The sequence below is a fragment of the Marmota flaviventris genome, chromosome 2, assembly GCF_047511675.1.
Source record: "Marmota flaviventris isolate mMarFla1 chromosome 2, mMarFla1.hap1, whole genome shotgun sequence".
NCBI classification, from domain to species: domain Eukaryota; kingdom Metazoa; phylum Chordata; class Mammalia; order Rodentia; family Sciuridae; genus Marmota; species Marmota flaviventris.
In genome coordinates this window covers 127565039-127587013 of record NC_092499.1, presented here as the reverse complement: position 1 = coordinate 127587013, position 21975 = coordinate 127565039, and the positions used below count along the sequence as shown (strand labels likewise).

The 21975-nt window shown below is 46.2% G+C and overlaps 1 long non-coding RNA gene and 6 other non-coding genes across 7 annotated transcripts in view; all 7 read left to right on the top strand.

The window, feature by feature from the left end:
• Positions 1–415: 415 nt before the first annotated feature.
• LOC139704833 (small nucleolar RNA SNORD116) lies at positions 416–507 on the top strand. The gene has a single exon (XR_011706843.1). It is a non-coding gene; the product is annotated as a small nucleolar RNA SNORD116 (small nucleolar RNA).
• Positions 508–2237: 1730 nt separating this feature from the next.
• LOC139704838 (small nucleolar RNA SNORD116) lies at positions 2238–2329 on the top strand. The gene has a single exon (XR_011706848.1). It is a non-coding gene; the product is annotated as a small nucleolar RNA SNORD116 (small nucleolar RNA).
• A 1338-nt stretch (positions 2330–3667) lies between these two features.
• LOC139704571 (uncharacterized) overlaps positions 3668–21975 on the top strand; it is a 58434-nt gene continuing 40126 nt past the window's right edge. Inside the window, exons 1-4 of the long non-coding RNA XR_011706444.1 lie at positions 3668–3997; positions 5686–5819; positions 7508–7641; positions 11555–11632. This is a non-coding gene — a long non-coding RNA (uncharacterized lncRNA). The remainder of the gene's footprint in view (positions 3998–5685; positions 5820–7507; positions 7642–11554; positions 11633–21975) is intronic.
• Positions 4060–4151, top strand: LOC139704843 (small nucleolar RNA SNORD116). Its single transcript, XR_011706853.1, has one exon. It is a non-coding gene; the product is annotated as a small nucleolar RNA SNORD116 (small nucleolar RNA).
• On the top strand, positions 5882–5973 carry LOC139704832 (small nucleolar RNA SNORD116). Its single transcript, XR_011706842.1, has one exon. It is a non-coding gene; the product is annotated as a small nucleolar RNA SNORD116 (small nucleolar RNA).
• LOC139704845 (small nucleolar RNA SNORD116) lies at positions 7704–7795 on the top strand. The gene has a single exon (XR_011706855.1). It is a non-coding gene; the product is annotated as a small nucleolar RNA SNORD116 (small nucleolar RNA).
• Positions 11695–11785, top strand: LOC114085158 (small nucleolar RNA SNORD116). The gene has a single exon (XR_003581439.1). It is a non-coding gene; the product is annotated as a small nucleolar RNA SNORD116 (small nucleolar RNA).

Below are 21975 nucleotides of genomic sequence, written 5' to 3'. Positions count from 1 at the left end.
GGATGGAGATTCTAGATGGGTTTCCTGTGGCTGGAAGTGTTTCTTGGTCACCTTAAGAGCCACATGGGACCTGAGCTAAGGCCGGCATGGCACAGGCAACTGAAAAGTCTGCATTCCCTAACGAGCGTGTACTGAGGAGCAGCAGGCTGCGGAGCAGGCCAGTCATGGTTATTCTTCATGGGCATCCCTCTCTTTTGTCTCCTTGCATACGCATGGCAGGTCGTGTTTCCACGGAAGGATGGAAAGGTTGCCGCCGGCTCCTGTGGCTGTGGGAAGATGCCCAGGGAGGACGGGGAACACCCGCATGGCCGTGCCCTCTGTTTCCTGAGTGTGGCCCTTCATAGCTGACGATGGTAAGCGTCTCCTGGCCCCAAGTCACCGAGGTTGCTCCTTGCCAGGTGAGGGTCACAAGCGTGGATCGATGATGACTCCCACAAAAACATTCCTTGGAAGCTGAACAAAATGAGTGAAAACTCTATACCGTCGTTCTCATCGAAACTGAGGTCCACCACGTAGACGTAGGGGGCTGCAGTGAGTCGGGTGGTGGAGTGGAGAAGCCTGTGGCCCTTTCCCGACGGGGGCTGTGTGGGAATGGACCCTGGAAGGGAAGGCCCTTTTCAGCCGAGTTCACTTGGCGTTAGGACTCCGAGCCTGTAGTCCTCTGAGTGTCAGTCCTGATTTGGTTTCGGCATGCATGGGTGATCCAGAGCTCAAGACGTTGAGGAAGACATTGGCCTGCCCGGGATGATTTCCTAGTGGGTGTTCGGCAGTAGGGTTCAGGCGTACTAGGAGGTTCTGGGCCATGGCCCAGGAGAGTAAGTTTCCTCCTCTTGTGGCCTGGAGACGTTTTTGCCAGGGCGAGTAGAACCATGGTGGTCTGCTGGGTGTTCCAGAGAAAGTTGAGGTCCTGTTTTAGCGGAAGGCGGAGGCAGGCCCAGCGCAAAGCATGGGAGACCCTTCTTTAGTGCACAGGGGCGTGGTGTTTCCGGGATTCTGGTGGGTTTTCTCTTTTCCTGGAAATGCTACAGTGTTGTCAGTGGTATTGCCACACAATGTTGGCAGGAGCCATGGTCCACCCGGGGAAGGAAGGGTGTGTCTCCAGAGGGACCAGTGCCTGGATGAGTAGATGGACATTTGAGGGAATGCAAATGGAGAAACTGGGTCTTACCACCAAGCGGGGCCTTTTGCTGCCACTTCTGGGAATGGATCCTCCTGATAGATGGTTGACTCTCGAGTTGGGGCATCAGAAGTGCTTCAGGAAAAAGCCTTAGTATCGTTGTGTGCTTGTGATCCGCCCGTGGGGCTGCATGCATGGTGGTTGATGTGCTTTCTGAAAGAGCACAGACGCAGTTTGGATCCCGAATGAGCCAATGTGGTGGCAGACCTCAGGCATGACTTCTCTGGTAGGAGGCGCATGTGAACCCGAGACCTCAGCTTGTAGTTTTTGAGCATAGGACAGCCGTGAATGGTTTGGGGAGTGGAAAGGCCTAACTGGGTCCAAAGTAGTGCGTAAGGTTTGTTGCCTGTGCCTGAAGGAAGTAGAGAGTGATGAAATTCAGCAGTTTGCCAAGTGCCTTTCATAGGCGCTGGACAGGCGTTGAGGGTCTCCTCTCCTGCACAAGTTGTGGGGTTCAGGCATTGGAGCTTCAGGGTGGGGCTGGGGCTCCTGTTGGAATCTATGTCGCGTGGGGCTCCGAGATGCCCGTGGCATTGGCCCAGAAAGGCAGGAGGTTTCCAGAGGTCGTAGTTTCTCAAGTTCGTCCTTCCATGCTTGGACATCCTGTGCAGGGAAGGTGTCAGGGTCAGATGGGGTTGTAGAGTTGGATGGAGATTCTAGATGGGTTTCCTGTGGCTGGAAGTGTTTCTTGGTCACCTTAAGTGCCACATGGGACCTGAGCTAAGGCCGGCATGGCGCAGGCAACTGAAAAGTCTGCATTCCCTAACGAGCGTGTACTGAGGAGCAGCAGGCTGCGGAGAAGGCCAGTCATGGTTATTCTTCATGGGCATCCCTCTCTTTTGTCTCCTTGCATACGCATGGCAGGTCGTGTTTCCACGGAAGGATGGAAAGGTTGCCGCCGGCTCCTGTGGCTGTGGGAAGATGCCCAGGGAGGACGGGGAACACCCGCATGGCCGTGCCCTCTGTTTCCTGAGTGTGGCCCTTCATAGCTGACGATGGTAAGCGTCTCCTGGCCCCAAGTCACCGAGGTTGCTCCTTGCCAGGTGAGGGTCACAAGCGTGGATCGATGATGACTCCCACAAAAACATTCCTTGGAAACTGAACAAAATGAGTGAAAACTCTATACCGTCGTTCTCATCGAAACTGAGGTCCACCACGTAGACGTAGGGGGCTGCAGTGAGTCGGGTGGTGGAGTGGAGAAGCCTGTGGCCCTTTCCCGACGGGGGCTGTGTGGGAATGGACCCTGGAAGGGAAGGCCCTTTTCAGCCGAGTTCACTTGGCGTTAGGACTCCGAGCCTGTAGTCCTCTGAGTGTCAGTCCTGATTTGGTTTCGGCATGCATGGGTGATCCAGAGCTCAAGACGTTGAGGAAGACATTGGCCTGCCCGGGATGATTTCCTAGTGGGTGTTCGGCAGTAGGGTTCAGGCGTACTAGGAGGTTCTGGGCCATGGCCCAGGAGAGTAAGTTTCCTCCTCTTGTGGCCTGGAGACGTTTTTGCCAGGGCGAGTAGAACCATGCTGGTCTGCTGGGTGTTCCAGAGAAAGTTGAGGTCCTGTTTTAGCGGAAGGCGGAGGCAGGCCCAGCGCAAAGCATGGGAGACCCTTCTTTAGTGCACAGGGGCGTGGTGTTTCCGGGAGTCTGGTGGGTTTTCTCTTTTCCTGGAAATGCTACAGTGTTGTCAGTGGTATTGCCACACAATGTTGGCAGGAGCCATGGTCCACCCGGGGAAGGAAGGGTGGGTCTCCAGAGGGACCAGTGCCTGGATGAGTAGATGGACATTTGAGGGAATGCAAATGGAGAAACTGGGTCTTACCACTAAGCGGGGCCTTTTGCTGCCACTTCTGGGAATGGATCCTCCTGATAGATGGTTGACTCTCGAGTTGGGGCATCAGAAGTGCTTCAGGAAAAAGCCTTAGTATCGTTGTGTGCTTGTGATCCGCCCGTGGGGCTGCATGCATGGTGGTTGATGTGCTTTCTGAAAGAGCACAGACGCAGTTTGGATCCCGAATGAGCCAATGTGGTGGCAGACCTCAGGCATGACTTCTCTGGTAGGAGGCGCATGTGAACCCGAGACCTCAGCTTGTAGTTTTTGAGCATAGGACAGCCGTGAATGGTTTGGGGAGTGGAAAGGCCTAACTGGGTCCAAAGTAGTGCGTAAGGATTGTTGCCTGTGCCTGAAGGAAGTAGAGAGTGATGAAATTCAGCAGTTTGCCAAGTGCCTTTCATAGGCGCTGGACAGGCGTTGAGGGTCTCCTCTCCTGCACAAGTTGTGGGGTTCAGGCATTGGAGCTTCAGGGTGGGGCTGGGGCTCCTGTTGGCATCTATGTCACGTGGGGCTCTGAGATGCCCGTGGCATTGGCCCAGAAAGGCAGGAGGTTTCCAGAGGACGTAGTTTCTCAAGTTCGTCCTTCCATGCTTGGACATCCTGTGCAGGGAAGGTGTCAGGGTCAGATGGGGTTGTAGAGTTGGATGGAGATTCTAGATGGGTTTCCTGTGGCTGGAAGTGTTTCTTGGTCACCTTAAGAGCCACATGGGACCTGAGCTAAGGCCGGCATGGCGCAGGCAACTGAAAAGTCTGCATTCCCTAACGAGCGTGTACTGAGGAGCAGCAGGCTGCGGAGCAGGCCAGTCATGGTTATTCTTCATGGGCATCCCTCTCTTTTGTCTCCTTGCATACGCATGGCAGGTCGTGTTTCCACGGAAGGATGGAAAGGTTGCCGCCGGCTCCTGTGGCTGTGGGAAGATGCCCAGGGAGGACGGGGAACACCCGCATGGCCGTGCCCTCTGTTTCCTGAGTGTGGCCCTTCATAGCTGACGATGGTAAGCGTCTCGTGGCCCCAAGTCACCGAGGTTGCTCCTTGCCAGGTGAGGGTCACAAGCGTGGATCGATGATGACTCCCACAAAAACATTCCTTGGAAGCTGAACAAAATGAGTGAAAACACTATACCGTCGTTCTCATCGAAACTGAGGTCCACCACGTAGACATAGGGGACTGCAGTGAGTCGGGTGGTGGAGTGGAGAAGCCTGTGGCCCTTTCCCGACGGGGGCTGTGTGGGAATGGACCCTGGAAGGGAAGGCCCTTTTCAGCCGAGTTCACTTGGCGTTAGGACTCCGAGCCTGTAGTCCTCTGAGTGTCAGTCCTGATTTGGTTTCGGCATGCATGGGTGATCCAGAGCTCAAGACGTTGCGGAAGACATTGGCCTGCCCGGGGTGATTTCCTAGTGGGTGTTCGGCAGTAGGGTTCAGGCGTACTAGGAGGTTCTGGGCCATGGCACAGGAGAGTAAGTTTCCTCCTCTTGTGGCCTGGAGACGTTTTTGCCAGGGCGAGTAGAACCATGGTGGTCTGCTGGGTGTTCCAGAGAAAATTGAGGTCCTCTTTTAGCGGAAGGCGGAGGCAGGCCCAGCGCAAAGCATGGGAGACCCTTGTTTAGTGCACAGGGGCGTGGTGTTTCCGGGAGTCTGGTGGGTTTTCTCTTTCCCTGGAAATGCTACAGTGTTGTCAGTGGTATTGCCACACAATGTTGGCAGGAGCCATGGTCCGCCCGGGGAAGGAAGGGTGGGTCTCCAGAGGGACCAGTGCCTGGATGAGTAGATGGACATTTGAGGGAATGCAAATGGAGAAACTGGGTCTTACCACCAAGCGGGGCCTTTTGCTGCCACTTCTGGGAATGGATCCTCCTGATAGATGGTTGACTCTCGAGTTGGGGCATCAGAAGTGCTTCAGGAAAAAGCCTTAGTATCGTTGTGTGCTTTTGGTCCGCCCGTGAGGCTGCATGCACGGTGGTTGATGTGCTTTCTGAAAGAGCACAGACGCAGTTTGGATCCCGAATGAGCCAATGTGGTGGCAGACCTCAGGGATGACTTCTCTGGTAGGAGGCGCATGTGAACCCGAGACCTCAGCTTGTAGTTTTTGAGGATAGCACAGCCGTGAATGGTTTGGTGAGTGGAAAGGCCTAACTGGGTCCAAAGTAGTGCGTAAGGATTGTTGCCTGTGCCTGAAGGAAGTAGAGAGTGATGAAATTCAGCAGTTTGCCAAGTGCCTTTCATAGGCGCTGGACAGGCGTTGAGGGTCTCCTCTCCTGCACAAGTTGTGGGGTTCAGGCATTGGAGCTTCAGGGAGGGCCTGGGGCTCCTGTTGGAATCTATGTCGCGTGGGGCTCCGAAATGCCCGTGGCATTGGCCCAGAAAGGCAGGAGGTTTCCAGAGGACGTAGTTTCTCAAGTTCGTCCTTCCATGCTTGGACATCCTGTGCAGGGAAGGTGTCAGGGTCAGATGGGGTTGTAGAGTTGGATGGAGATTCTAGATGGGTTTCCTGTGGCTGGAAGTGTTTCTTGGTCACCTTAAGAGCCACATGGGACCTGAGGTAAGGCCGGCATGGCGCAGGCAACTGAAAAGTCTGCATTCCCTAACGAGCGTGTACTGAGGAGCAGCAGGCTGCGGAGCAGGCCAGTCATGGTTATTCTTCATGGGCATCCCTCTCTTTTGTCTCCTTGCATACGCATGGCAGGTCGTGTTTCCACGGAAGGATGGAAAGGTTGCCGCCGGCTCCTGTGGCTGTGGGAAGATGCCCAGGGAGGACGGGGAACACCCGCATGCCCGTGCCCTCTGTTTCCTGAGTGTGGCCCTTCATAGCTGACGATGGTAAGCGTCTCCTGGCCCCAAGTCACCGAGGTTGCTCCTTGCCAGGTGAGGGTCACAAGCGTGGATCGATGATGACTCCCACAAAAACATTCCTTGGAAGCTGAACAAAATGAGTGAAAACTCTATACCGTCGTTCTCATCGAAACTGAGGTCCACCACGTAGACGTAGGGGGCTGCAGTGAGTCGGGTGGCGGAGGGGAGAAGCCTGTGGCCCTTTCCCGACGGGGGCTGTGTGGGAATGGACCCTGGAAGGGAAGGCCCTTTTCAGCCGAGTTCACTTGGCGTTAGGACTCCGAGCCTGTAGTCCTCTGAGTGTCAGTCCTGATTTGGTTTCGGCATGCATGGGTGATCCAGAGCTCAAGACGTTGAGGAAGACATTGGCCTGCCCGGGGTGATTTCCTAGTGGGTGTTCGGCAGTAGGGTTCAGTCGTACTAGGAGGTTCTGGGCCATGGCCCAGGAGAGGAAGTTTCCTCCTCTTGTGGCCTGGAGACGTTTTTGCCAGGGCGAGTAGAACCATGGTGGTCTGCTGGGTGTTCCAGAGAAAATTGAGGTCCTCTTTTAGCGGAAGGCGGAGGCAGGCCCAGCGCAAAGCATGGGAGACCCTTCTTTAGTGCACAGGGGCGTGGTGTTTCCGGGAGTCTGGTGGGTTTTCTCTTTTCCTGGAAATGCTACAGTGTTGTCAGTGGTATTGCCACACAATGTTGGCAGGAGCCATGGTCCGCCCGGGGAAGGAAGGGTGGGTCTCCAGAGGGACCAGTGCCTGGATGAATAGATGGACATTTGAGGGAATGCAAATGGAGAAACTGGGTCTTACCACCAAGCGGGGCCTTTTGCTGCCACTTCAGGGAATGGATCCTCCTGATAGATGGTTGACTCTCGAGTTGGGGCATCAGAAGTGCTTCAGGAAAAAGCCTTAGTATCGTTGTGTGCTTTTGGTCTGCCCGTGGGGCTGCATGCATGGTGGTTGATGTGCTTTCTGAAAGAGCACAGACGCAGTTTGGATCCCGAATGAGCCAATGTGGTGGCAGACCTCAGGGATGACTTCTCTGGTTGGAGGCGCATGTGAACCCGAGACCTCAGCTTGTAGTTTTTGAGGATAGCACAGCCGTGAATGGTTTGGGGAGTGGAAAGGCCTAACTGGGTCCAAAGTAGTGCGTAAGGATTGTTGCCTGTGCCTGAAGGAAGTAGAGAGTGATGAAATTCAGCAGTTTGCCAAGTGCCTTTCATAGGCGCTGGACAGGCGTTGAGGGTCTCCTCTCCTGCACAAGTTGTGGGGTTCAGGCATTGGAGCTTCAGGGAGGGCCTGGGGCTCCTGTTGGAATCTATGTCGCGTGAGGCTCCGAGATGCCCGTGGCATTGGCCCAGAAAGGCAGGAGGTTTCCAGAGGACGTACTTTCTCAAGTTCGTCCTTCCATGCTTGGACATCCTGTGCAGGGAAGGTGTCAGGGTCAGATGAGGTTGTAGAGTTGGATGGAGATTCTAGATGGGTTTCCTGTGGCTGGAAGTGTTTCTTGGTCACCTTAAGAGCCACATGGGACCTGAGGTAAGGCCGGCATGGCGCAGGCAACTGAAAAGTCTGCATTCCCTAACGAGCGTGTACTGAGGAGCAGCAGGCTGCGGAGCAGGCCAGTCGTGGTTATTCTTCATGGGCACCCCTCTCTTTTGTCTCCTTGCATACGCATGGCAGGTCGTGTTTCCACGGAAGGATGGAAAGGTTGCCGCCGGCTCCTGTGGCTGTGGGAAGATGCCCAGGGAGGACGGGGAACACCCGCATGGCCGTGCCCTCTGTTTCCTGAGTGTGGCCCTTCATAGCTGACGATGGTAAGCGTCTCCTGGCCCCAAGTCTCCGAGGTTGCTCCTTGCCAGGTAAGGGTCACAAGCGTGGATTGATGATGACTCCCACAAAAACATTCCTTGGAAGCTGAACAAAATGAGTGAAAACTCTATACCGTCGTTCTCATCGAAACTGAGGTCCACCACGTAGATGTAGGGGGCTGCAGTGAGTTGGGTAGTGGAGGGGAGAACCCTGTGGCACTTTCCCGATGGGGGCTGTGTGGGAATGGACCCTGGAAGGGAAGGCTCTTTTTAGTCCAGTTCACTTGACGTTAAGGTTCGGTGCCTGTAGTCCTCTGAGTGTCATACCTTGTTTGGTTTCGGCATGCATGGGTGATCCAAAGCTCAGGATGTTGAGGAAGACATTGGACTTCGTGGGATGATTTACTAGTAGTTTTTTGGAAGTAGGGTTCAGTCGTAATAGGAGGTTCTAGGCCATGGCACACGGGAATAAGTTTCCTCCTTCTGTGGACTGAGGACGTATTTGCCAACGCAAATATCACCATGCTGGTCTGTTTCGTTTTCCAGACAAAATTGAGGTCCACTTTTATTGGAAGGCGGAGGCAGATCCAGCACAAAGCATGGGAGACCCTTCTTTAGTGCACAGGGGCGTGGTGTTTCCGGGAGTCTGGTGGGTTTTCTCTTTTCCTGGAAATGCTACAGTGTTGCCAGTGGTATTGCCACACAATATTGGCAGGAGGGGTGGTCCATCAGTTTAAGGAAGCGTGGGTCTCCAGAGGCACCAGTGCCTGGATAAGTAGATGGACATTTGAGGGAATGCAAATGTAGAAACCGGGTCTCATCACAAGAGGGGCCTTTTGGTGCCACTTCTTGGAATGGATCCTCCTGATTGATTGTTAGCTCTCGATTTGGCGCATCAGTAGTGCTTTTGGATTCAGTTTCATTTTGTTGCATATGGATTTCCAGTTTCTCAGCACAATTTGTTGAATATGCTATTTTTTCTCAATTGCATGCTCTTAGCGCGTTTGTCTAATATAAGGTAGTTGTAATTTTGTGTATTGATCTTTGTGTCCTCAATTCTGTACCATTGGTCTACCTGTCTTTTTTGGTACCAGTACCATGCTGTTTTGTTTCTAATTGCTCTCTTGTATAGTTTGAAGTCTGGTATCGCTATACCTAAGTTTCAGTCTTCCTGCTTAGAATTGCTTTAGCTATTCTGTGTCTTTTATTTTGCCATATGAATTTCATGATTGCTTTTTCTGCTTCTGCGAGGAATGAGATTGGATTTTTGATTGGGATTGCATTAAACCTATAGCGTACTTTTGATAATATGACCATTTTAATGATGTTAGTTCTTCCTATCCATGAACAAGGTATATCTTTTTATCTTCTAAGGTCTTCTTCTATTTCTCTCTTTAGTGTTTTGGAGTTTTCTTTGTATAGTTCTTTCACCTCTTTTGTTAGCATAATTCCCAAGTATTTTTTTTTTTTGAGGATATTGTGACTGAGGTGGTTGTTCTCATTTCCATTTCAGAGGATTTGTCACTGATATACAGGAACACCTTTGATTTATGCGTGTTGTTTTTATATCCTGCCTCTTTGCTAAATTCATTTACTAGCTCTAGAAGTTTCTTGGTAGAACCTTTTGGATCCTCTAGGTATAGGATCATGTCTTTCGCAAATAGTGCTAATGTAAGTTCTTATTTTCCTATCGTTATGCCTTTAATTTCTTTCGAATCCCTTTCTCTCCCCATGCACAAAAATTAACTCAAAATGGATCAAGGATCTAGGGATGAAACCAGAAACTCTGCATCTGATAGAAGAAAAAGTTGGCTCTAATCTCCATCTTGTGTGGTCAGGTTCCAAATTCCTTAATAGGTCACCTATAGCACAAGAGTTAAAATCAAGAATCAACAAATGGGACATACTAAAACTAAAAAGTTTTTTCTCAGCAAGAGAAACAATAAGAGAGATAAATAGGGAGCCTACATCCTGGGAACATATATTTATCCCTCACAATTCAGATAGAGCTTTAATCTCCAGAGTATACAAAGAACTCAAAAAATTAAACAACAAGAAAACAAATAACCCAATCAATAAATGTGCCAAAGATCTGAAAGACACTTCTCAGAGGAGGATATACAATCAAGAAATACACGAAAAAATGCTCACCATCTCTAGCAATCAGAGAAATGCAAATTCAAACAACTCTAAGAAACCATCTCACTCCAGCAAGAATGGCAGACATTATGAAGTCAAACAATAATAAGTGGTAGCGAGGATGTGGGGAAAAGGGTACACTTGTGCATTGCTGGTGGGACTGAAAATTGGTGCAGCCAATTTGAAAGCAGTATGGAGATTCCTTGGAAAGCTGGGAATGGAACCACCTTTTGACCCAGCTACTCCCCTTCTCGGACTATTCCCAAAAGACCTTAAAAGAGCATATTACAGGGACACAGCTACATCAATGTTCATAGCAGCACAATTCACAATAGCTAGACTGTGGAACCAACTCAGATGCCCTTCAATAGATGAATGGATAAAAAAATGTGGAATTTATACACAATGGAATATTATTTAGCACTAAAAAATAACAAAATCATGGCATTTTCAGGGAAATGTTTGGCATTAGAGCAGATTATGCTGAGTAAAGCTAGCCAATCCCTAAGGAGCAAGTGCCAAATGTCTTCTTTGATATAAGGGGGGGGGGACTCAAAACAGAGCAGGGCGGAAGAGTATGAGAAGAAGATTACCCTTAAATAGGGATGAGAGATGCATGGGAATGGGAGAGAGAAGGGGAATCGCACGGAAGATGGAAGGAGACCCCCTCTGTTATGCAAAACTACATATAAGATGGTGTGAGGAAGAAAAAGAGAGAGAGAGAGAGAGAGAGAGAGAGAGAGAGAGAAAAGTGTCATAGAGTGGGTAGAGAGAGGTGATGGGAGGGGAATGGAGGGGAGGGAGGAATAGGAAGGGTAGCAGAATACAATAGACACTAATATGGCTGTATGTATAAACGTGGCTGTAAAACCACTGTGATACTGCAATCTGTACACATGGAAAAAAAGAATTCATACCCCACTTGAATCAAATGTATGATATGTCAAGATCATTGTAATGTTTTTGAGCAACTAATAAAAAAAAAAGAAGTGCTTCAGGAAAAAGCCTGAGCATCATTGTGTGCTTTTCGTCTACTCGTGAGGCTGCATGCAATGTCGTTGATGTGCATTCTGGAAGAGCATATATGCAGTTTGGATCCCGAATGAACCAATGTGGTGGCAGACCTCAGGGATGACTTCTTTTGTAGGAGGCGCATGTGAACCCGAGAAGTAAACTTCTAGTTGTTGAGATTAGGACTGCCGTTATGGTTTGGGTAGTGAAAGGCCTACCTGAGTGCCAAAGTAGTGCGTAAGGATTGTTGCCTGTGTCTCAAGGAAGTAGAGTGTGATGAAATTCACCTCTTTGCCAAGAACTTTTCATAGGCGCAGGACTGGTGTTGAGGGTCTCCTCTCCTGCACAAGTTGTTGGGTTCTACCAGTGGAGCGTATCGGGGCAGCTAGGGCTCCTATTGGAATCTACGTCAAATGCGGCTCTGAGATGCATGTGGCGATGGCTCAGAAATGCAGGATGTTTCTAGAGGACGTACTTTCTCAAGTTCGTCCTTCCATGCTTGGACATCCTGTGGAGGGAAGGTGTCAGGGTCAGATTGGGTTGTAGAGTTGGATGGAGATTCTCAGATGGGTTTCCTGTGGCTGGAAGAGTTTCTTGGGCAGCTTAAGAGCCACATGGGAACTGAGCTAAGGCAGGCATGGCGTAGGCAACTGAAAAGGCTGCAGTCCCTAACGAGTGTGTACTGAGGAGCAGCAGGCTGCGGAGCAGGCCAGTCGTGGCTTTTTTCATGCACATCTCTCTCTTCTGTCTCCTTCCATATGTTTGGCAGGTCGTGTTTCTACAGACGCATTGAAAGGTTCTGGCCGGTTCCCCTGTCCATGTGTGTCGCCCTGCATGGCTTCCGATGGTAAGCGTCTCCTCTGCCATAGTCCTCGAGGTTGCTCCTTTCCAGGTGAGGGTCATAAGCGTGGATTGATGATGACTTTCACAAAAACATTCTTTGGAAGCTGAACAAAATGAGTTGAAAATCTATACATCATTCTCATCGAATCTGAGGTCCATCACGTAGACATAGCAGGCAGCAGTGAGGCGGGTGGTGGAGGGGAGAATCCTGTGCCCCTTTCCTGATCGGGGCTGTGTTTATGGATCCTTTTCAGCCTAGTTCACTTGGTATTAGGGCTTCCAGCCTGTAGTTCTCTGTTGTCAGTCCTCGTTTGGTTTCTGCATGCATGGGTGATCCAGGGCTCAGGATGTTGAGTAAGACAGTGGCCTGCACACAATGATTTCCTAGTGCGTGTTTGGCAGTAGGGTTCGCCCTATCTAGGAGGTTTTGGTCCATGGCAGCATAAGAATAAGTTTCCTCCTCTTGTGTACTGGAGTTGTTTCGCCCATGCAAGTAGCACCATGCTGGTCTGCGGGTTCTTACAGAGACACTCTGGTCCCCGTTGAGCAGACAGCAGAGGAAGGATGAGCGCAAAGCATGGCAAGACCCTTTTTTAGTGTACAGGGGCGTGGTGTTTACTGGAGTCTGGTAGGTTTTCCCTTTTCCTGGAAATGCTACAGTTGTGCCAGTGGTATTTTCGCACAACGATTTAAGAGCTATTGGCTAGCAGGGGAAGGACCGGTGGGTCTTCAGAGGGACCAGTGCCTGGATGAGTAGATGGACATTTGAGGGAATGCAAATGGAGAAACTGGGTCTTACCACAAGCAGTGACTTTTGTTGCCACTTCTGGGAATGGATCCTCCTGATAGATGGTTGGCTCTCGAGTTGGAGCATCAGAAGTGCTTCAGGAAAAAGCCTTAGTATCGTTGTGTGCTTTCGGTCCTTCCGTTAGGCTGCATGCATGGTGGTTGATGTGCATTCTGAAAGAGCATAGACGCAGTTTGTATCCCGAATGAGCCAATGTGGTGGCAGTCCTCAGGGATGACTTCTTTTGTAGGAGGCGCATGTGAACCCAAGACGTCAGCTTCTAGTTTTTGAGCATAGGACAGCCGTGAATGGTTTGGGTAGTGGAAAGGCCTAACTGGGTCCAAGGTAGTTCGTAAAGATTGTTGCCTGTGCCTGAAGGAAGTAGAGAGTGATGAAATTCACCTCTTGCCAAGTGCCTTTCATAGTCGCTGGACAGGCATTGAGGGTCTCCTCTCCTGCACAAGTTGTGCGGTCAGCCAGTGGAGCATAATGCGGGAGCCAGGGCTCCTGTTGGAATCTATATCATGTGGGGCTCTGAGATGCATGTGGCAATGGCTCAGAAAGGCAGGAGGTTTCCAGATGATGTACTGTCTCAAGTTCATCCTTCCATGCTCTGACATCCTGTGGAGGGAAGGTGTCAGGGTCAGATTAGGTCATAGAGTTTGGGCCGGAGAGCCTCAGATGGGTTTCCTGTGGCTTCTGGAAGTGTTTCTTGGGCAGCTTAAGAGCCACATGGGAACTGCGCTAAGACCGGCATGGCATAGGCAACTGAAAAGGCTGCAGTCCCTATTGAGTGTTTACTGAGGAGCAGCAGGCTTCGGAGTAGTCCAGTCATGGGTTTTTTCATGGGCATCTCTCTCTTTTGTCTCCTTGCATATGCATGGCATGTCGTGTTTCCACGGAAGGATTGAAAGGTTGCCGCCGGTTCTCCTGGCTGTGGGAAGATGCCCAAGGAGGACAGGGAACACCCGCCTCCCCGTGCCCTCTGTTTCCTGAGTATAGTGTTTCTTCTCTTTTGAGGATAATGATTGTCTTTTTGTTTGGCAGAATCTTCCTCATCCAGGGTCAAATGAAACTTGGGTATTAGATTATTAAATCCTTGATGCCAAATCATGATTGACAGATCTCATGCACCAAGCAGGAATGCATACAGGACCTGTTGGTGTAAGCACAGCAGCATATCCTTTTCCCCATGTGATCAGAGGCACAGGGTCCCACCATCCTGGGTCTGGTGGAACCTTGTATTTTACATGAATTTTTTGGTAATGGTTGTTTGGGAATAAAATGTCTATCCAAGTCAGATGACCAATTGTGAGTCTTCTCTTCGTAATTTATGTTGAGTGCATTAACTGTAAATAAAGTAATATTTAAGGCATTTAACATGAGAGAGGCTAGGTCCTCTTCCTTGTTTTTATTTTATGAGGCATGTCTTAAAGGTACAATGTGTTTTTTCAACAAAGTCTGGTCTGGTAGTATTATGAGGAATTCCATGCATTAAAATTATATTCCATTAAGTAGAAAATCATGCAAAAACATGGGATGTATATGCAGAAGCATGTACATTTTTAAACCAGCAGGCTTGCCCATAATGGCAAAGTAGAGTAATAAATGAGAAGTTCAATCAGATACCTTTTCAGAACTATGGGCACTAGCCCAAATACACCCAGAATGAGTAGCAATGGAAACATGAGAATGGAGTGACGATAGAAGGAGGAAAATGAGTAACATTCATTTGCCAAAGTGCATTATTAGAATGTAGACCCCATGTGTTTACAAATTGACACATAGGGGCCTGGAAAGATGTACATTGAGAATAGTTATTGACAGTGGCATGAGCCTGTTGAGAATAAATGGAAAACATTTTTATTAGTGAGTGAGTGTTTTGATGAAAAAATCCATGAGCTTCTACAGCGTCTGAAAATAAAGGATAAAGGGATCTCACAGTTGCATCTGCATGAGCTTTGCCTTTCATTAGAGGTTCAGGGCCTCTGTGTGGCTGTGTATATAAACATTAAAATTAGGGTACACGCAATGCTGTAAAAAAGTTTGAAGGATTAAAGAAAGAGATAGTAAATTGGAATGCAAATGTAGGGATAACACAGCTACAGAAATATAAGCAACAAGTTAGCTATATATTAAGAATTTGTAATAATGTTTAAAATAGTAGAAAATAACCTTAGTGCCAGCTAATTCAGATCCCTGTGGAAAGATTTGAGGCAGGGTATAATAGTCAGTCCATTTACCATTAATAAAAACAGATATTACCCCTCTCTGCTTACCTCCATCTGTATACATGGTCAACCCATCTAGAAGAGAAATGGTCTAAGGTTCAACATCTCCTAATTGTAGCTGTTCTGGAATAAGGGCCTCTGCAGTTGCCACCTTTTCCTTTGACAATGGTCATTATTCAACCTAGACAGGGGTGGTGACTTTTTACTTTAGTGGCAAGCCAGTCAGATATACAGAGGCCCCTACAAAAAAAAGGGAATTCCACAGACATCTGGGGTTTATATAAAATTTCTCCTCCCCATATGGATAAAGGTATTGCCATAACATGTAGCTGAACATGAGTAATATTTTGTTGTTGATTGGAAGGTGCAGAGCATTGCAGCCACAGGGAGCTCTTGGACACCTGTTCATTGTTGCCTCCTATGCCCCAAACCAGGGTAGGCCTTTGAATGGGCCATGAATGAGGCCATACTGAAAGGGGAATAAGGGTAACATCAGCAAAGGTGTCCAATAATCCTGTAATTGGCTGCTTGTTTAAACAAAGAGTCAATTTAGTCTATTTTCAGTAATTGGTAAGCAAGCTCCAATGACAATAGAGCCAAACCCTGCATCTCCCCCTTTTATTTAAATGTTGTTGAGCTGAAACATAGGGAATCACAATCAGTTGAGCAATAGAGGATCATTTAGGTAGGCTTAAGGGAATATGGGACCACATTTGGACATATAGTGTGCCAATATAATCAGAATCAATTACCCCGGGAACCACAAATTTCCCCTCTTTAGCAATATGAGAACAAGGCAAAATTAATCCAAAGTATTTTTAGGTAAAGGCCCCTAAATTTAAGTAGCAATTTTATATACCTCCCAGGAAGCTGCATTTGGGCATCTGAGTAGTAATTAAATTTATGTTAGAGCTCCCTCTAGTGGTGGGAAAGGATTTCTGGAGGAATGTTTTGTTTGAACTGGAAATATTTGTGCCATCCAATCTTGAGGGGGCTGGAAAAACGGATTCCCCCTCCTTTTGCCCTGGGTGGGTAGCTTATAATTCTTTAAATACAGCAAAAGGTAACTACTCATGCTCTGGTTGACCAGCGGAATTTAGCTTAATAGGGCAAAAAGCCAAAATATGCGCGTATCTCCCTTCTTTTCCGCATAAACACTCAGCCAAAAGAGATTTAACTGGGGAGGCGGCAATGGAGGGGAAGGTGGCTATGAAGGCAGGGGGAACATTTCCATCAAGGACTCTGCAGCAGCTGTTGCTAAGGGAGGGAGTCATTTGCTGAGAGATAGAGAACTTAGAAATAGCATCACAACAAAGAAACCAAGCATGCAGCACAAGCACAGGAGCTCATGGCTCCACATGAAGCTTCTTACCTATATCTTCACAATTTTTTGAATATAAAGCAAAACTTTCTATGTACCAGGGGCAATAAGAGTCTAGCTCTGCCTGCAAAGGATCAATGTGAGAATTACTTACAGTATGTCTACGCTTGCAAAGTGAATAGGATAGCTCAGCCTGATGATGACGTTGAATGTTAAACAGGGAATTTCCCATAGCTTACCAATGGGTATTGCTAGCCAATGAAAGACGCACATCAAAGCCTGTTCCAGACAGTAAGGTACTCCCTTTCCCCATCAGCATGTCTAGAAGAGTCCCTGTTTCAGGTGCCAGCTATGAAGAAATCAAAAGTAGACAGAGGCAAGGGCAAAATGAGTGCTCACCCAAGCTGCTGACTTTATTTATACCAATAGGCATCATTAGTACATTATTGTTTATTATTAAGTGATCTTTCACTTCTTGTATTTTCTCTCTGATTTTGTTTCCCCTAGGTTGAAAAATAGTCAGTAAAAATATGTATTTGCTGTCTGTGCCCAACTGATTTTATTTTAGTTTCTTCTTGAGATGTTAAATAAGTGTGGGAGTATGTCAAGTCCTTCCTTTTTATTATGTTGTTCACCAAGTTGAAGGTTGGCATTTTGGGAGATTAGTGTGGCAGGCCAGCGTGGGCTAGGTAGCAGAATTGCTGGTTTGGGCAGATGGGCCTGGAAGTGAATTTGCATTTCAGGCAAGCTGGGCTGCAGCCAGGCAACCAAGCAGCTGGCTAGGCCATGTGGTTCAGTGGCCTGCCCAGTAAGCTGAGTGGACTGGGTAGTAAAGCTGCTGGCTGTGCCAGGCAGGCCTGGCAGCAAATGGCTTGGGGGCAAGCTGGGCTACAGCTGGGCAGCAAAGTGCTATCTGGGCCAGGTGGCGTAAAGCCTTGTTGGGCAGGCAGCCAGCCTAAGCCAAGCAGGCCAGGTTGTGATATGGCAAGGTGAGTGGGCCTGGGTGGTGAAGCAGCTGGCTACATCCAGTGGGCCTAGTTGGCCTGGGCCATATGTCTCAGAGCTGGGCAATAGGTCCTGTGAACAGCAGTGAAGCAATGAAGCTGTGCTCTAAGTGAGGTAGGCCTGGCAGCCTGGGCCAAAGGCCTGCAGCTTTGGTAGACAGAGAGGTAGACCATGTTGGGGATCAGGGAGTGGAGAGACCTAGGGACCTGGCTGGTGCTGGGACCCGGCAAATACAAGCCTCGGTGGCCCTTGGGAATCTGGTGAGTGCCAGACTAACTGACTAGACAGACTGAGAGCCAAATGCCCTTACACCCATGCTTCCAATAACTTGACTGACTATAGCTGGCCCCCTTCAGCCTCCACCAGCCATAGGACTCAAAGAGCTGGGGAGAGCCAGGCTCTCTCCAGCCTCTCCACCCAGTGTTTCCTCAGACAAAAAGCTCCCAATTTGTTAATTTCCATGCCTTTTCTAGCCCCAGGCAAGTCTTTACTAGGCTCAGATGGGCCCATGTGGACCTAGCTGCAAACTCACAGATCTGGGTTTTGGTGAGTCTTGATATACAGATGTGAGAGGTGTGAGATTTTTGTTCCATTTCCCAGGGGACTGAGGGCTCAGTAGGGGGGCATTTTCTGGCTTTCAGGGTGCCTGCTGTTCTCCCTGTAGATCTTTAGCACTTGAATAGTAGAGCAACCTGGGCCTCCTGAAAAAAGGAGAGGGAGACTAGAGATGGCTCTCCAAAATGGTGAATTCCAAAGACGAAGCACTCTTTTAATCTTGAAAACTGAACTTCTAAACCCATTTAACATTATCTCCCTCTATTACCCACCTCTCCCTGGTAGCTGCCATTCTTTTTTTTTTTATTATTATTAATTTGACTGATCTAGGTTGTACTTAAGTAGAATAAAGAAATATTTGTCTTTTGGGGCCAGTTGAGTTGCTTCTATCTTTCAGCTGTGTTTTTGGTTAAAACATTTTATAAAATCTCTGTTGTATTTACTTGCATGTTTACCACTTCTTTGCTGGCAGTTTCCTTCTTGTAAAAAAATGGTCTTTAACATTTCTTCTAGTGCATTATCTACCAACAGTAATTCTTTCATCTTTTATTTGTCTGAAGAAATCAGACATAGCCAGCTTTCAGTCATTATTAGAGAATTCTTGACATAATCAACTTACTTTGGCTCACAGTTTTGGAAGTTCTAGTTTATGTTTGGCTCTATTGTTTGGGGCCTATAGTGAGGTAGCACACTATTGCAGGAGTGTATGGTAGAGTGAAAGCATTCATCTCATAGTTGGAGAACAAAGACGGAGAGGAAGGAACTAGGGTCCCAAATCCTTTTCAGGGGAATGGCTTGAAAGATCCAATGACCTCCCACTAGGCTCCAGCTCCTAAAAAGCTTCATTACTTACCAGTAGTGTCAACATGTGGACCAAACCTTTTATACATGGGCCTTTATAGGACATTCAAATTCAAATCATAGCAAAGACTTTCTTTTTTACTCAGTCCTGAAAAGACATTTTTAATGGATATAAAATTCCAAGTTAACATGTTTTATTTTTTACTTTAGTATTTTATTGATGTTACTACATTTCCTTCTGGCTTACATATGTTGCAATTAGAAGTCTGTTATTTGTTCCTCTGTGTATAACATTTAATTATCTATTTTCTCAATGTTTTCATAATTTTGTTTATTTTTCTTTCTAGCTATGATTTTTTTGGTGGTGTCTATATTTTACTGCTTGGATTTTTCTGAAACTCTTATTTCTCTGGTTTCCTTTTTAAAATTTATTTAGAAAACATTTAGCCATTATTCCTTCAAGTACTTCTTCTCTTTTCTTATACTCTTCTTCTGCAAATCCAGCTATATATTTGTTTAACCATTTGTTATTTCCCAAAATCTCCTCAATGCAGCCCCCATTTCTTTCTTTCCTTTATGTTTGAAGTTGATAATTTTTAACTCTTCTCTGTCAATTCACCAATTCTTTAACCATTTCAAATCAGAAAATATTGTCCTTATATATTTTTGTATCATTTTGTTACATTTTCATTCATAACTATCATCTTATTACTTTTCCAATTATGATATAACTTGATCTTCCTTTTTCCAGTTATTATGGTGAAGATTTGGGTAATTGATTTTATAAATTTTTTAATATGTTTAAAGTACTTTAGCTTCTACCAAATTTTCATTGGCATTCAGTGAAAAATATTTCTAATTTCTCTTGTAATATTTTTTTTCCTTTGTTCTTTGTGTTATTTAGTAATGTGTTGATTATTTCCAAAATATTTTGTGCAACTTACAGACACATCATTGTTTTTCATTTTTATCTTATTCCTAGTGTAACTAAAGAAAGCTTAATTAAAGAAAATTATAAACTTCACTTTAATTCTATAGCATTTATTTGTTCATATCACAGAGTGATATGTGGCACATAATTCATGTGCTTTTTTAAAAGTATGCATTCTTTGTATTGTGCATCTTGTTAGAGGTTATGTTTTATAAATATCACTTAGTTCAAGTTGGTTGGTGGGCTTTCCACTGCTCTTCCTATTGTAGTCATATATGCCAAAGATAGCAGTAACTCATAGAGCTCCTGCATAACACATTTCAAGTAAACTGAGCAAATAACCCACACTTAGCATACTACATTCCACTTTTACATTAATTCAACTATTTCAAGGGAAATTTCTAGTAAAAATACAATTTTTTAATCATGATTATTTTTAATTGTTCATTGCCACGATATCAACTTTCATATGTACATATAAATAGTTACAGACCATAAATATCCATATGGCAAAATATTTTCCTTTAGGCAAAAAAGGAAAAACAAATTTTTGCAATAAACAAGACTTTATACTGAAGACAGATAGATGCTGAGGTAATTTTTTATCTAAAGGGACTTCACCCTACATTGCATTCTCACTCTGAGAACTAAAGTAGTTAAGAAACTCCTGTCTCATAACAAAATTACAATACATGTTTTCAAACCAAATGAAAAATAATTAGGTAAATAAATAAAATAAAAATAAAATTCCTGACAAATTCAATCATGACATTATTTCTTTTTTTAAGGTATTTTTAGTTTTACTTTTAATCAATAAAGTGTATATATTCATGGGGTAAAATGTGTTTTAATACATGGATACATTGTAGAATGATCAAATCATAATTAGCATATCTGTCACTTCAAATATTTATTATTTCCATGAGGTAAGAAAACATGAAACTCCTTTAGTTAATTTGAAATATACCTTAACTATAGTCACCTTGTTCTACAACAGAACACCAGAACTCATTTCCAACTTTGTACTTTTTTCTCCACCCAACCCCCACACCCACAACCAGATTTAGGTAACTGATATCCACCATCCTACTGTCAGAATTTGACTTTGAGCCCACCGCAGTGGTGCATACCTATAATCCCACTGGTTCTGAAGACTGAGACAGGAGGATGGTGAGTTCAAAGATCCTCAGCAAAAGTGAGGTGCTAAGCAACCCAGTGAGACCTTGTCTCTAAATAAAATACAAAATAGGGCTGGGGGTGTGGCTCAGGGGTCCAGTGCCCCTGGGTTCAATTCCTGGAATTCACTCCCCCAAAAAAGAATTTGACTTTGATAGATGACCATATAAATGGTCCTCTAGATTCACCCCATCACGTAAACAAATGATAGCATTCCCTGTCCTTTGTCAAGGCCCAATAGTACTCATTGTGTTTACATTCTTCTTTACTCCAGTCATCCTTTGGACACTGATTGTTTCCATGTCTTGCCTATTGTAAATAATACTGGAAAACAAAAACAAAAAACAGGAGTGTAGATAACCCCTCAGCATACTGACTTCAATTTCTTTGGATAAATACCCAGTAACCCAGTAACCCAGTACTGGGGTTGCTGGATCATATTGTAGTTCTGTATTTCTTAAGCAATCTCCATACTGTTTTCCAAAATGGATGTACTAACTTATAATACCACAAATAGATCAAGATTTTTTTTTCTCCACATTACCAGCAATTGTTATCTTTTTTAAAATAACCAATCTAGCAGGTATAAGATAATATCTTATTGTAATTTTTATTTGCATTTCTTGGAATCAATATCTTATTGTGATTTTTATTTGCATTTGTTGGAATCTGTTAAGCATTTGAGAAATTTCTATTCAAATCGCTTGCGAATTTTAATAAAATACGTCTTGCTACTGACTATTCTGAGTTTCATGTCTATAGCCAGGATAAAAAACACTGATGAAACCCTTCAAAGAACCTACAAGACAGATTTCTGGCAGAAACTAAGTAAAGGAAACTGATGGGTTTGGGGTTTTTTAGAGGGAGGGCTGTATTTTAAACTATTTTCTTTTATTTCCTAGTGTTATGCTTGAATTCGGGATCCCCAAAAGACCACCAGAGACAAAAATCGATGTAAGCAGCAAAGAGGTGTTTATTTGAGCTAGCTCAGTCCTCCGCGTGCACACAGCAACTGGTGATGCTGAGAGGCCCGAGCCCAGGGTTTGAAGCAGTTTTATACACTCTTTGGGGAAGGCAGGGACTTCACAAACATCATAGCATCTCTTAGCAAATCATCACACACTGCAAGAAAATCAGAAAATATGATTAGCACATTCACTGGCGGGAACAAGTTGGGTAGGGGTGATTGGTTAGTACAAGAGGGGGATTCATTTGAACTGATTGGCTTAAGCCATGAGGGAAGTATGTGCTGAACTACATAGTTTCCCAACACAATCAACCACCATCAACTACTGGGAGGGTCATCTGGCATCCCAGGTATTTTCCCTGTCTCATGCTGATTGGTGGTTGCTAGGGTCCTAACCTAGCCTGATTGAGTCAGGGACACCTGGCTCCTTGGATCTCTCCTGTTATTTGTAGATAAAACTACTCAGCAGGGTTGATTTGTGCCTAGGAGTGCTCTGTGGGTCTTTCCAAGGACAAGGGTCACGCCCCCTTCCTAGGACAGGGTTTGCTCTGAGGTAGAGGCTGGTTTCTCACC